Raw genomic sequence first — 13,629 nt, 5'->3', positions numbered from 1 at the left:
TTGGAGGACAGTGTGGAGATTCCTCAAGAAATTAAAAATAGAGCTTCCCTATGACCCTGCAATTGCACTCCTGGGTATTTACCCCAAAGATAGAGATGTAGTGAAAAGAAGGGCCATCTGTACCCCAATGTTCATAGCAGCAATGGCCACGGTCACCAAACTGTGGAAAGAACCAACATGCCCTTCAACTGATGAATGGGTAAGGAAGATGTGGTCCATATACACTATGGAGTATTATGCCTCCATCAGAAAGGATGAATACCCAACTTTTGTAGCAACATGGATGGGACTGGAAGAGATTATGCTGAGTGAAATAAGTCAAGCAGAGAGAGTCAATTATCATATGGTTTCACTTATTTGTGGAGCATAAGAAAAAGCACAGAGGACATGCGGAGATGGAGAGGAGAAGGGAGTTGAGGGAAATTGGAGGGGGAGATGAACCATGAGAGACTATGGACCCTGAAAAACAGTCTGAGGGTTTTGAAGAGACAGGAGGTGGGAAGTTGGGTGAGCCTGGTGGTGGGTATTATGGAGGGCATGTATTGCACGGAGCACTGGGTGTGGTGCATAAGCAATGAATTCTGGTACACTGAAAGGAAATAAAAAAAAAAGCACAGAGATTATAAGGTAACTTTAGAGAAATGTGTCTTTAGCTCATTTTAAGAACTGAATAATGTGCTTTGAAAGTATAACTTTTACATAGCTGTATATTCTACTGGACACATTCTATATAGAAATGGTGTATTTTATAACCTAAGACATCTGGTTTGATATGGTAGTTCTGTTTATCTGTGCAACAAAATTATCTCTTTCACATAAAATAATTAAAGTTAAAAAGTGCTGTAGGTGTCAAGGTATAAATACCATAGGAAGATGTGATTATCATTATTTAAATTTCCTTCTATTCATGAAACTATTAAGTAAAGAGAAAGGTAAACCATTTACATAATTTTTGATAAAGTTACTGTGAAGATGAATAATAACTATGTGCTTAAAAGAATTAAACTTTTAAACTTAAAATATTATGCAAATATAAGATGGTAATTTTTCCCTCTAACATGTTGAGAGCCTAGTATGTACCAAGGACTAGGCTAATAAACGTTTATATGTTAGCATTTCTCAGAGTGTGGGTCAGAACCTAATAATACATCATTAAATCCCTTCAGTAGGTAATAGCTGTCATTATAAAAATGAAATTCCAATAATAATAACCATATTTATTATGTGCTGGGTACCTTTTAAAGATTATATCTCTCTCTGCACATTCATACCCCAAATTCCAAAATCCATAAAGTTCTGAAAAATGCCAAAACTTAAAAAAATGCATTTGGTGTTTGATAAGCACCAGGTGTGGTATAAAAGAGATGAATCACTAAATTTTACAGCTAAAACTAATATTACACTGTATGTTAATTAGCTGGCATTTAAATAAAAACTTGGAAAAAAACGCATTTGAGACAAATTTAACCTGAATTCCTTTGGTGACAAAATCTGACCTGAAACTGAGGGTAGTCTATTTATAGTCTTTAATTATGGTTTGTGTGAATTATTCATATGTTTGGCTGTGGACAAACTGATGTTTGATTTTGGATACTTTTCTAAGCCCCGATGGGGTGTTACTTAATATGTGTTGTAGTCATCATATTACTTTCCTGAAATCCCCCAAGTTCTGAATTTTGAAACACATCAAGTCCCCAGATATTTTGGGAAAGGCATTGTGAACTTGTAGATATTCATTCAATTCTCATAAGGCTACATATTTCTTACTGAAAGTCACAGTAAAAAAAAAAAAAAAACAAACCACTAATATTTCGTTTAATTCTCACAAAACCCAGTGAGACAGATACTATTTTTAGTCCCATTTTACAGATAAGAAAACTGAGGTTTAGAAAGATTGTCATGTCCAAGATCACTCAATAAATGTTAGCACTGTTCCTCTGTCTCATTCAATTAGTAAATTCCCAAAGAGGTTTGATGCAACCATTCAAATTGTTTACAGTCTAGATAGTCTGGTAGTTGGGCACTGCTAGAAAACACATGCACACACATGCACATGCATATACACATGTATAGATTGCTGCCACTGAATAAATTGGTCTCCAGCCACACCTCAGCCCTTAATGATTCCCTTAGTAATTGGCAGCAAGGTATGTGTGTGTGTGTGTCTGTGTGTGTGTGTGTTAGAAAGTTGTGTGCTTCATAAGCAGAACTAATCTGTTATTCCTCGAACAATGTACAAATCCCTGCCCTCACATCTCCATCCTTACTCTCAGCAAATAATGTCACTGAGAAAACAGGAACATCCGAGAGAAGTGTGTTCCTATTTTCCACTTAGAAGCAGTTTCACCCATACCCGCTTGACTTCTTCTCTTTTCAGCCCATCTTGTTTGAGTGGAAGAGGGGCCCTTTTCCCATCTCAAGTGAAACACTTTGTTCGTTCTTCCTCCTGCTACTTCAACAACTCAATCTATTCGTTATTTTCCTTTAACACCACCTCTCCCTCCACACTGCCCCATTATGCCAATGGGCATGTATCCTCAAACTGCTACCGCCTTAAAAAAGCAAACAAACAAACAAAAAAACAACAAAACAAAACAAAACAAAAAAATAAAACTACAAGCCTCCTCCACCTTCCACTTCATAGTGTTGTTACAACCAAGCTTTGGAAAGACCATGTCATTAATTTCTCACCTCTTACTCCTCAGTCCACTACCATCTACTTCTGCCTTAGACCAAGATGATAAATGTCCTCCCAGTTGGAAAACTGAGTGGTAAATTGAATGGTTACTTATTTTTTTCCTGAGGTAAAGTTGGCACATTATATTAGTTTCATGTTTACAACATAATGATTCGATATTTGTATACACTGAGAAATGATTGCCACAATAAGTCTAGTTAACATTTATCACCAGACATAGTTATAAGTGAAAAAAAAGTATAAAATCTACTCTCTTGGCAATCAAACATGCTATACAGTAACTTTTTATTGAAGTATAATTCACACGTGATATCCTATTAGTTGCAGGTGTGCATCATAGTGATTTGATATTTTTATACATTATTAAATCATCCCTGTGATAAGTCATCATTGGCCACAATAGAAAGTTATTACAATATTATTGACTATATTACCTATGCTGTACATCAGCATGACTTAGTTTATAACTCAGTTTGTACCTCTTAATTCTCTTAACCTATGTCATCTGCCCCAACCCCTCCCAGCTCTAGTAACCAATATCTTGGTTATTGTAAATAACCTTGTTAATCTCTTTTTTCCGACTTCCTAGCTTTGCTTAAACTTCAACCACAAAGGTTTTATTACAAGACTTGTGACAATTCATACCATTGCATGCTTTACCCACTGTCTATGCAAGTGTTAGTAGTTCCTCTTCTTTTCCCCCACATTCCTACCAACACTTGAAATTTTCAGACTTCTTAGTATTTTCAATATAATGGGTACAAAAGGTATCTCACTGTTATTTTAACTTATTTCCCGCTGATTATAGTGCAACTGAATAAGCTGTTTATTGGTCACCCAGGTTTCTTCTGTGAATTGTCTATTAAAATTTTTTTCCACTTCTATAAAGTTGTTTTACATTTTTATGATTGAGTTCATAGTATTTAAATAAAATAGCATTTAAATATATACACATATTTTTAGAAGAACTATGCAGTAATACAAGAATATTATTCATGTTATTTTAAGTTGTTATAATGGTAACAATTTGTTATGGCAAGAAATAGAAAACTTATATCCACTTCTATAAATTTTTTTTTCACTTCTATAAATTTTTAAATTGTGTGCCAGAAATGCTGCCAGAGTCTTCTGTCTTCTATTTTTCCAATGAAAAACCACTCCCAAACTTCTATTGTTCCTTTAAAGGTAAATTTCCTTTTTTATGGCTAAGATTTTCCTTATGTCTTCAGTTTTTTCTTTGTTTAAAGTGGGATTGGAGAGGAGTGACAGAGGGAGAGGATGAGAGAGAATCTTAACCAGATTCCATGCCCAACATAGAGCCAAAATTAAGAATCTTAACTGACTGAAGCTTAACTGACTGAGGCCACCCAGGCACTCCTCCTATATCTTCTGTTTTAGAAGTTTTTCCAATATGTACCCAGAGGTTTGGGTTTTTATTTTTCTGTCCTTTAATTTCTGGGAATTGGTAGTGCTTCTTCCATCTGTGTCTTGATGTCTTTCATTAGTTTGGGAAACTTCTCTGCTATATTTCTACCAGTAAAGTTCTACCTTAATCAATGTCTCCTCTCCTTAAGTAACTTCAATTACAAGTAGATAGATTTTTAAAAATCTTTCTCTATTAGTCCTTATGTTTGTTTCTGTTCTTCTACTATCTCTGCAATTCAGCCTGGGTATTTTCCTCTAAGAATGTTTTAGTGCAATAATTCTCTCTTCTGATACATCAAATATATTGTTAAGCCCATCTACTTCTGAACTAGTAATTTCTCTTATTGGATTTTTTAGTTCTAGAATTTCCCTTTGATAATTTAATAAGAATAAACCAATAAAATATTTAGTTTCCTGTTGTATCTTGTCATTTTATTCCTTGAATATTTAACCACTGTTATTTTAAAATCCCTGTCAGATAAGCATAATATCTGCACCACCAAGGCATGTTTTTTTTAAATAATTTTTTATTTTTTATAAACATATATTTTTATCCCCAGGGGTACAGGTCTGTGAATCACCAGGTTTACACACTTCACAGCACTCACCAAAGCACATACCCTCCCAATGTCCATAATCCCACCCCCTTCTCCGAAGCCCCCTCCCCCCAGCAACCCTCAGTTTGTTTTGTGAGATTAAGAGTCACTTATGGTTTGTCTCCCTCCCAATCCCAGATTCTTTCATTTATTCTTCTCGTACCCACTTAAGCCCCCATGTTGCATCACCACTTCCTCATATCAGGGAGATCATATGATAGTTGTCTTTCTCTGCTTGACTTATTTCGTTAAGCATGATACGCTCTAGTTCCATCCATGTTGTCGCAAATGGCAAGATTTCATTTCTTTGGATGGCTGCATAGTATTCCATTGTGTATATATACCACATCTTCTTGATCCATTCATCTGTTGATGGACATCTAGGTTCTTTCCATAGTTTGGCTATTGTGGACATTGCTGCTATAAACATTCGGGTACACGTGCCCCTTTGGATCACTACGTTTGTATCTTTAGGGTAAATACCCAATAGTGCAATTGCTGGGTCATAGGGCAGTTCTATTTTCAACATTTTGAGGAACATCCATGCTGTTTTCCAGAGAGGTTGCACCAGCTTGCATTCCCACCAACAGTGTAGGAGGCTTCCCCTTTCTCCGCATCCTCGCCAGCATCTGTCATTTCCTGACTTGTTGATTTTAGCCATTCTGACTGGTGTGAGGTGATATCTCATTGTGGTTTTGATTTGTATTTCCCTGATGCCGAGTGATATGGAGCACTTTTTCATGTGTCTGTTGGCCATCTGGATGTCTTCTTTGCAGAAATGTCTGTTCATGTCCTCTGCCCATTTCTTGATTGGATTATTTGTTCTTTGGGTGTTGAGTTTGCTAAGTTCTTTATAGATTCTGGACACTAGTCCTTTATCTGATATGTCATTTGCAAATATCTTCTCCCATTCTGTCAGTTGTCTTTTGATTTTGTTAACTGTTTCTTTTGCTGTGCAAAAGCTTTTGATCTTGATGAAATCCCAATAGTTCATTTTTGCCCTTGCTTCCCTTGCCTTTGGTGTTGTTCCTAGGAAGATGTTGCTGCGGCTGAGGTCGAAGAGGTTGCTGCCTGTGTTCTCCTCAAGGATTTTGATGGATTCCTTTCGCACATTGAGGTCCTTCATCCATTTTGAGTCTATTTTTGTGTGTGGTGTAAGGAAATGGTCCAATTTCATTTTTCTGCATGTGGCTGTGCAATTTTCCCAGCACCATTTATTGAAGAGGCTGTCTTTTTTCCATTGGACATTCTTTCCTGCTTTGTCGAAGATTAGTTGACCATAGAGTTGAGGGTCTATTTCTGGGCTCTCTATTCTGTTCCATTGATCTATGGGTCTGTTTTTGTGCCAGTACCATGCTGTCTTGATGATGACAGCTTTGTAATAGAGCTTGAAGTCCGGAATTGTGATGCCACCAACGTTGGCTTTCTTTTTCAATATCCCTTTGACTATTCGAGGTCTTTTCTGGTTCCATATAAATTTTAGAATTATTTGTTCCATTTCTTTGAAAAAGATGGATGGTACTTTGATAGGAATTGCATTAAATGTGTAGATTGCTTTAGGTAGTATAGACATTTTCACAATATTTATTCTTCAAATCCAGGAGTATGGAACATTTTTCCATTACTTTGTGTATTCCTCAATTTCTTTCATGAGTACTTTATAGTTTTCTGAGTATAGATTCTGTGTCTCTTTGGTTAGGTTTATTCCTAGGTATCTTATGGTTTTGGATGCAATTGTAAATGGGAATGACTCCTTAATATCTCTTTCTTCTGTCTTGCTGTTGGTGTAGAGAAATGCAACTGATTTCTGTGCATTGATTTTATATCCTGACACTTTACTGAATTCCTGTATAAGTTCTAGCAGTTTTGGAGTGGAGTCTTTTGGGTTTTCCACATATAGTATCATATCATCTGCGAAGAGTGATAATTTGACTTCTTCTTTGCCGATTTGGATGCCTTTAATTTCCTTTTGTTGTCTGATTGCTGAGGCTAGGACCTCTAGTACTGTGTTGAATAGCAGTGGTGATAATGAACATCCCTGCCGTGTTCCTGACCTTAGCGGAAAAGCTTTCAGTTTTTCTCCATTGAGAATGATATTTGCGGTGGGTTTTTCATAGATGGCTTTGATGATATTGAGGTATGTGCCCTCTATCCCTATACTTTGAAGAGTTTTGATCAGGAAGGGATGCTGTACTTTGTCAAATGCTTTTTCAGCATCTATTGAGAGTATCATATGTTTCTTGTTCTTTCTTTTATTGATGTGTTGTATCACATTGACTGATTTGCGGATGTTGAACCAACCTTGCAGCCCTGCCTTAAACGACACACTGGACCAGATGGACATCACAGATATATTCAGAACATTTCATCCCAAAGCAACAGAATACACATTCTTCTCTAGTGCACATGGAACATTCTCCAGAATAGATCACATCCTCGGTCCTAAATCAGGACTCAACCGGTATCAAAAGATTGGGATCATTCCCTGCATATTTTCAGACCACAATGCTCTAAAGCTAGAACTCAACCACAAAAGGAAGTTTGAAAAGAACCAAAATACATGGAGACTAAACAGCATCCTTCTAAAGAATGAATGGGTCAACCGGGAAATTAAAGAAGAATTGAAAAAAATCATGGAAACAAATGATAATGAAAATACAATGGTTCAAAATCTGTGGGACACAACAAAGGCAGTCCTGAGAGGAAAATATATAGCGGTACAAGCCTTTCTCAAGAAACAAGAAGGGTCTCAGGTACACAACCTAACCCTACACCTAATGGAGCTGGAGAAAGAACAAGAAAGAAACCCTAAGCCCAGCAGGAGAAGAGAAATCATAAAGATCAGAGCAGAAATCAATGAAATAGAAACCAAAAAAACAATAGAGCAAATCAACGAAAGTAGGGGCTGGTTCTTTGAAAGAATTAATGAAAGTGATAAACGCATGGCCAGACTTACCAAAAAGAAAAGAGAAAGGACCCAAATAAATAAAATCATGAATGCAAGAGGAGAGATCACAACTAACACCAAAGAAATACAAACTATTATAAGAACATACTATGAGCAACTCTATGCCAACAAATTTGACAATCTGGAAGAAATGGATGCATTCCTAGAAACATATAAACTACCACAACTGAACCAGGAAGAAATAGAAAGCCTGAACAGACCCATAACCAGTAAGGAGATTGAAACAGTCATTAAAAATCTCCAAAGAAACAAAAGCCCCGGGCCAGACGGCTTTCCGGGGGAATTCTACCAAACATTTAAAGAAGAACTAATTCCTATTCTCCTGAAACTGTTCCAAAAAATAGAAATGGAAGGAAAACTTCCAAACTCATTTTATGAGGCCAGCATCACCTTGATCCCAAAACCAGACAAGGATCCTGCCAAAAAAGAAAGCTATAGACCGATATCCTTGATGAACACAGATGCGAAAATACTCAACAAAATACTAGCCAATAGGATTCAACAGTACATTAAAAAGATTATTCACCACGACCAAGTGGGATTTATTCCAGGGCTCCAAGGCATGTTCTAGAAGAGGAACGGTGAGAATAGAAGATGTAAACATTCATGAAATCTCAATGCACACTACTAAACTGCTTTCAAAATAGTGTTATCACTTCATACTTTGATTGCATTGTATAAGAATGCCTATTTTGGAGAGTTTCACTTTTGGTTAGTTTACATGCATAGTCTTGTTGGTGTTGATTCCACGTTAAAACGTGTTAACCCCCTAGGGCCTGCCTGGGCCTACTTAGCCATAGTGACTCCATGTTGCCTAGGTAGACATTTGTTGTTTAATAAAAGCCTCAGCAGTTACTATTCTCGGTTCCAGGTAACTGTTACTAAAACACCACACCTAAAACAAGGTAACTGTTACTAAAACACACACCGAAAAAAGGCCAGTTCCAGGTAACTATTACTAAAACACATACCTAAAACAATGCCATTTTGTTGTTTAATAAATGCCTCAACAGTTACTAGTATCGGTTCCAGGTAACTGTTACTAAAACACACATGTAGGAGACATCCAATCAGCCAAAGCCACATATGTAGATGTCTGTGATTGTGCCCTATAAAAACTAGCCTGTAAGACCAAGGGGCATCACTCTCTTCGGAGGCGGCCCTGGCCGGTCAGTCTGACTTCTAATGCTTGGCATAGGATAAAGCCTTACATAACTTTTACTTTGTCTCAGCCTCGTTTCCCTGGCTGGTCAGTCTAACTTCTAATGCTTGACATAGAATAAGGCTTTGCATAACTTTGTCTCAGTCTCATTCCTTTGATAATGGACCCAACAGTCTTTTCTTTGCATTACCATATGGTTCTTAATAAATTGTGGATATAACATTTTATTCTTTGAAATCTCTAGAATTCCTCTATGTCATCCTTATCCTACTATTATTGAATTCTCTGTGGTATGTTTTAATTTCTTAAAAAGATGTCTTTTTGTTTCTCAAACTTGCTTTTTTTACATAAGAAATGAGCACGATTTTGAATTTTGCTTTTCAACAGATAAGATCCTAGAATAGTTCAGTTATTTCTTTGTTATTATACATGTAATGGAATATGTATAGTTACTTAAAAAAATCTTTCATTAAAGTAAACTGTTTATTTATTGATCTTAAATTTTTATTTTATATACATAAGAAGAGTAAATTAGGTCATATGAAAGAAAAAATAACATCATCCATATCAGAGCTAGTCACTTCCTTTGCCTTCCTTTTGATATAAATCCAAAAGATATAGAAAATATTTCACATGATACATAGATATTCACAGAAGCAGGGCTATTAAACTGTTATCACACAGACTTTAGTAGTTATCTTTTTCTCTTTCATAAGCCTTCCCATTTTTCTTTAGTAGGAAAGTGACTTGAGACCTCTGCTTATAAGTCATTATTTGATGAGAGTGTAGAGTGATGTACCAACCATTCTTTTTTTTTTTTTTTTTTTTTTTTTAAAGATTTTATTTATTTATTTGACAGAGATGACAAGCAGGCAGAGAGGCAGGCAGAGAGAGAGGAGGAAGCAGGCTCCCTGCTGAGCAGAGAGCCCGACGCGGGGCTCGATCCCAGGACCCTGGGATCATGACCTGAGCCGAAGGCAGCGGCTTAACCCACTGAGCCACCCAGGCGCCCCGTGTACCAACCATTCTGTCAGGAGTTTTTGCATGGGACTGAATTGTAGAAAGATTGAAGAGATATATGGCTATGTAACTTTTTTTTAAAAACAACGACTTTCCATCATCTGAGACCTGATTAACTAGTTCTTGGGTATTTCTTGGTAGATTCAAGCTACTTATCTGCCTTTAGGTTTCTACAACTTTAAAATTTACTAAAATTACCTGTAGAGTATCGGTTCTTCTAGTATACACCCTGCTAACAATCTCCATACAGATTGGCATCTGTGATCATAGCTGTTGGGGGTCTGGTAAAGGGGTGAGGATTTAAGGACCTTCCAAAGTTTTAAAAGACAAACTTAGGAAGACTCAGGGAATTGATTCTGTTCACTGGTATTACAAGAGAAAAGCTCTCGACTGAAAGTTTGATAATACTTCCTTAATGTAATGAAGAGGTAAGTTAGTATATCATTATCATCATGTTTTAAAACATCTGAGGGAATAATAAATGGGACTTAGTTTGAATTAGAGTCCTTGGGGAAGATGAACAAATTTTGCTGTGTCCCACAGATTTTGAACAGTTGTGTTTTCATTTTCATTTATTTCCAAGAATTTTTAAAATTCTTCTTAAATTCCTGGATGACCCATTCATTCTTTAGTAGGATTATTTTTAGCCTCCATATGTTTGATTTCTTTCCAAATTTCCTCCAGTGATTGAGTTCAAGTTTCAAAGCATTGTGGTCTGAAAATATGCAGGGAATAATCTCAACCTTTCATATAGATTGAGACCTGATTTATGACCCAGGATATGATCTGTTCTGGAGAAAGTTCCATGTGCCCTTGAAAAGAATGTGTATTCTGTTGCTTTAAGATTGAGTGCTTTGAACATATTTGTAAAGTCCGTCTAGTCCAGTGTGTCATTCAAAGCCCTTGTTTCCTTGTTGATCTTCTGCTTAGATGATCTGTCCATTGCTGAGTAGGGTGTTAAAGTCGCCTACAATAATAATTGTATTATTATCAATGTGTTTCTTTAATTTTGTTATTAATTGGCTTATGTGATTGGCTGATCTCAAGTTAGGGGCATAAATATTTATAATTGTTAGATCTTCCTGGATAGACCCTTTAAGTATGATATAGTGTTAGTATTTGGTTTAATATCTAATTTGACTGATATAAGGATTGCTACCCCAGCTTTCTTTTGATGTCCATTAGCATGATAAATGGTTTTCCACTCCCTCACATTCAATTTGGAGGTATCTTTGGGTCTAAAATGAGTCTCTTGCATACAGCATATTGATGGGTTCTGCTTTTTTAAAATCCAATCTGTTACCCTGTGTCTTTTGATTGGTGCATTTAGCCCATTTACATTCAGTGTAACTATTGAAAGATACAAATTTAGTGCCATTGTATTATCTGTAATGTCACTATTTCTGTATATTGTGTCTGTTTCTTTCTGTTCTATATTACTTTTGGTCTCTCTCTTTGCTTAAAGGATCCCCTTTAATATTACTTGCAGGGCTGGTTAGTGATCACAAATTATTTTAGTTTGTTTTTCCTGGAAGCTTTTTATCTTTCCTTCTATTTTGAATGACAACCTTTCTAGATAAAAGTATTCTTGCCTGTATATTGTTCTCATTTAGCACCCTCTATATATCATATCAGTCCTTTCTTGCCTGCCAGGTCTCTGTGGATAGGTCTGTTCCCAGTCTAAAATTTCTACTTTTGTAGATTATGGACCTCTTGTACTGAGCTGCTTTTAGTATTTTCTGTCTCTAAGATTTTTAAGTTTTACTATTGTATTTCAAGTTGTTGACCTACTTTTGTTGATTTTGGGGGCTCTCTGTGTCTCCTGGACTTGAATTCCTAGTTTCTTACCTAGATTAGGGAATTTCTCTGCTGTAATCTTCTGGCACACTTCTTCTTCTTCTGCGACCCAATTATTCTAATATTGTTATGCTTTCTCACCTATCTCTTGAATTCTCCCTTCATGATCCAATAGTTGTTTATATTTCTTTTTCTCAGCTTCTTTATTCTCCATGATTTGTCTTATATATCACTAATTTTCTCTTCTGCCTCATTAACCTTTCAGTTAGAGCCTCTTTGATTGAGACTTGTTTTGACTTTAATTCTCTTATTTCTTAAGAAAGGAATTCTCTAGTGTTCTCTAGGCTTTTATTTATTTTTTTATGCATTTATTTATAGATTTATTTATTTTATAATGTTACATTAGTCACCATTCAGTACACCATTAGTATTTGATGTAGTGTTCCATGATTCATTGTATGTGTATAACACTCAGTGCTTCATGCAATATGTGCCATCCTTAATACCCATTACAGGGGTGACCCGCCTTTCCACCACCCTCCCCTCTAAACCCCTCATTTTGTTTCTCAGAGTCCATAGTCTCTCATGGTTCATCTCCCTCCATGTTCCCCCTACTTCATTTTGCCCTTTGTTCCCCTATTTTCCTTCATGCTATTCCTTGTGTTCCACAAATAAATGAAACTATATGATAATTATCTTTCTCTGCTTGACTTATTTCACTTAGCATAATCTCCTCGAGGTCCATCCATGTTGATGCAAATAGTGGGTATTCATCCTTTCTGATGGCTCAGTAATATTCCATTATATTTATATATGGACCACATTTTCTTTATCATTCATTTGTTGAAGGGCATCTCAGCTCCTTCTACAATCTGGCTATTGTGGACATTGCTGTTATGAACACTGAGGTGCAGGTGGCTTTCTTTTCACTACATTTGTATCTCTGGGATAAATACTCAGTGATGTAATTGTTGGGTGAAAGGGTAGCTCTATTTTTAACTTTTTGAGGACTCTCCACACTGTTTCCAAAGTGACTGTACCAGTTTGCATTCCCATCAACAGTGTAAGAAGGCTCCCCTTTTCCCACAACCTCTCCAACATTTGTTGTTTCTTGCCTTGTCAATTTTTGCCATTCTAATAAAATGTGTAAGGTGGTATTTCAATGTGGTTTTAATTTGAATTCCCCTGATGGCTAAAGATGGTTAACATTTTTCATGTGTATGTTAGCCATTTGTAGGTTTCCTTTGGAGATGTGTCTGTTCATGTCTTCTGCCCATTTTTTGATTGGATTATTTGTTTTTTTGGGTGTTGAGTTTGACAAGTGCTTTATAGATCTTGAATACCAGCCCTTTATCTGTAGTGTCATTTGTAATATTCTCCCATTCCATTTGTTGCTTCTTTGTCTTGTTGACTGTTTCCTTTGCTGTGCAGAAGTTTTCTATCTTGATGAAGTACTAAAAGTTTATTTTTGCTTTTATTTCCCTTGTCTTTGGAAACACATCTTGAAAGAAGTTGCTGTAGCCACTGTTGAATAAGTTACTGCCTATGTTCTCCTCTAGGATTTTGATTGATTCCTGTCTCACATTAAGGTCTTTCATCCATTCTCAGTTTATCTTTGTGTATGGTGTAAGAGAATGTTCTAGTTCCATTCTTCTGTAGGTAGCTATTCAATTTTCCCAGCACCATTTATTGAATACACTGTCCTTTTTCTATTGGATATTTTTTCCCTACTTTGTTGATACCTTGAAATAAACATAACCAAAGAGGTAAAGGATCTATACTCTGAGAACTACAGAACACTTATGAAAAAAATTGAAGAATACACAAAAATATGGAAAAACATTTCAGGTTCATGGATCAGAAGACTAGACATTATGAAAATGTCTACGCTTCCCAGAGCAATCTATACTTTCAATGCCATCCTGATCAAAATACCAATGGCATTTTTCAAAGTGCTGAAACA

The 13,629-nt window shown here is 36.2% G+C and overlaps 1 protein-coding gene across 12 annotated transcripts in view; it reads right to left on the bottom strand.

Moving 5' to 3' along the window:
• LMNTD1 (lamin tail domain containing 1) overlaps positions 1-13,629 on the bottom strand; it is a 521,212-nt gene that overhangs the window by 43,450 nt on the left and 464,133 nt on the right. The gene's annotated exons all lie outside the window — the stretch shown is intronic.

Source organism: Mustela nivalis (genome assembly GCF_964662115.1).
Source record: "Mustela nivalis genome assembly, chromosome: 7".
NCBI lineage: Eukaryota > Metazoa > Chordata > Mammalia > Carnivora > Mustelidae > Mustela > Mustela nivalis.
The sequence above is the reverse complement of the archived record's forward strand: the minus strand, read 5'-3'. Positions and strand labels throughout refer to the sequence as shown.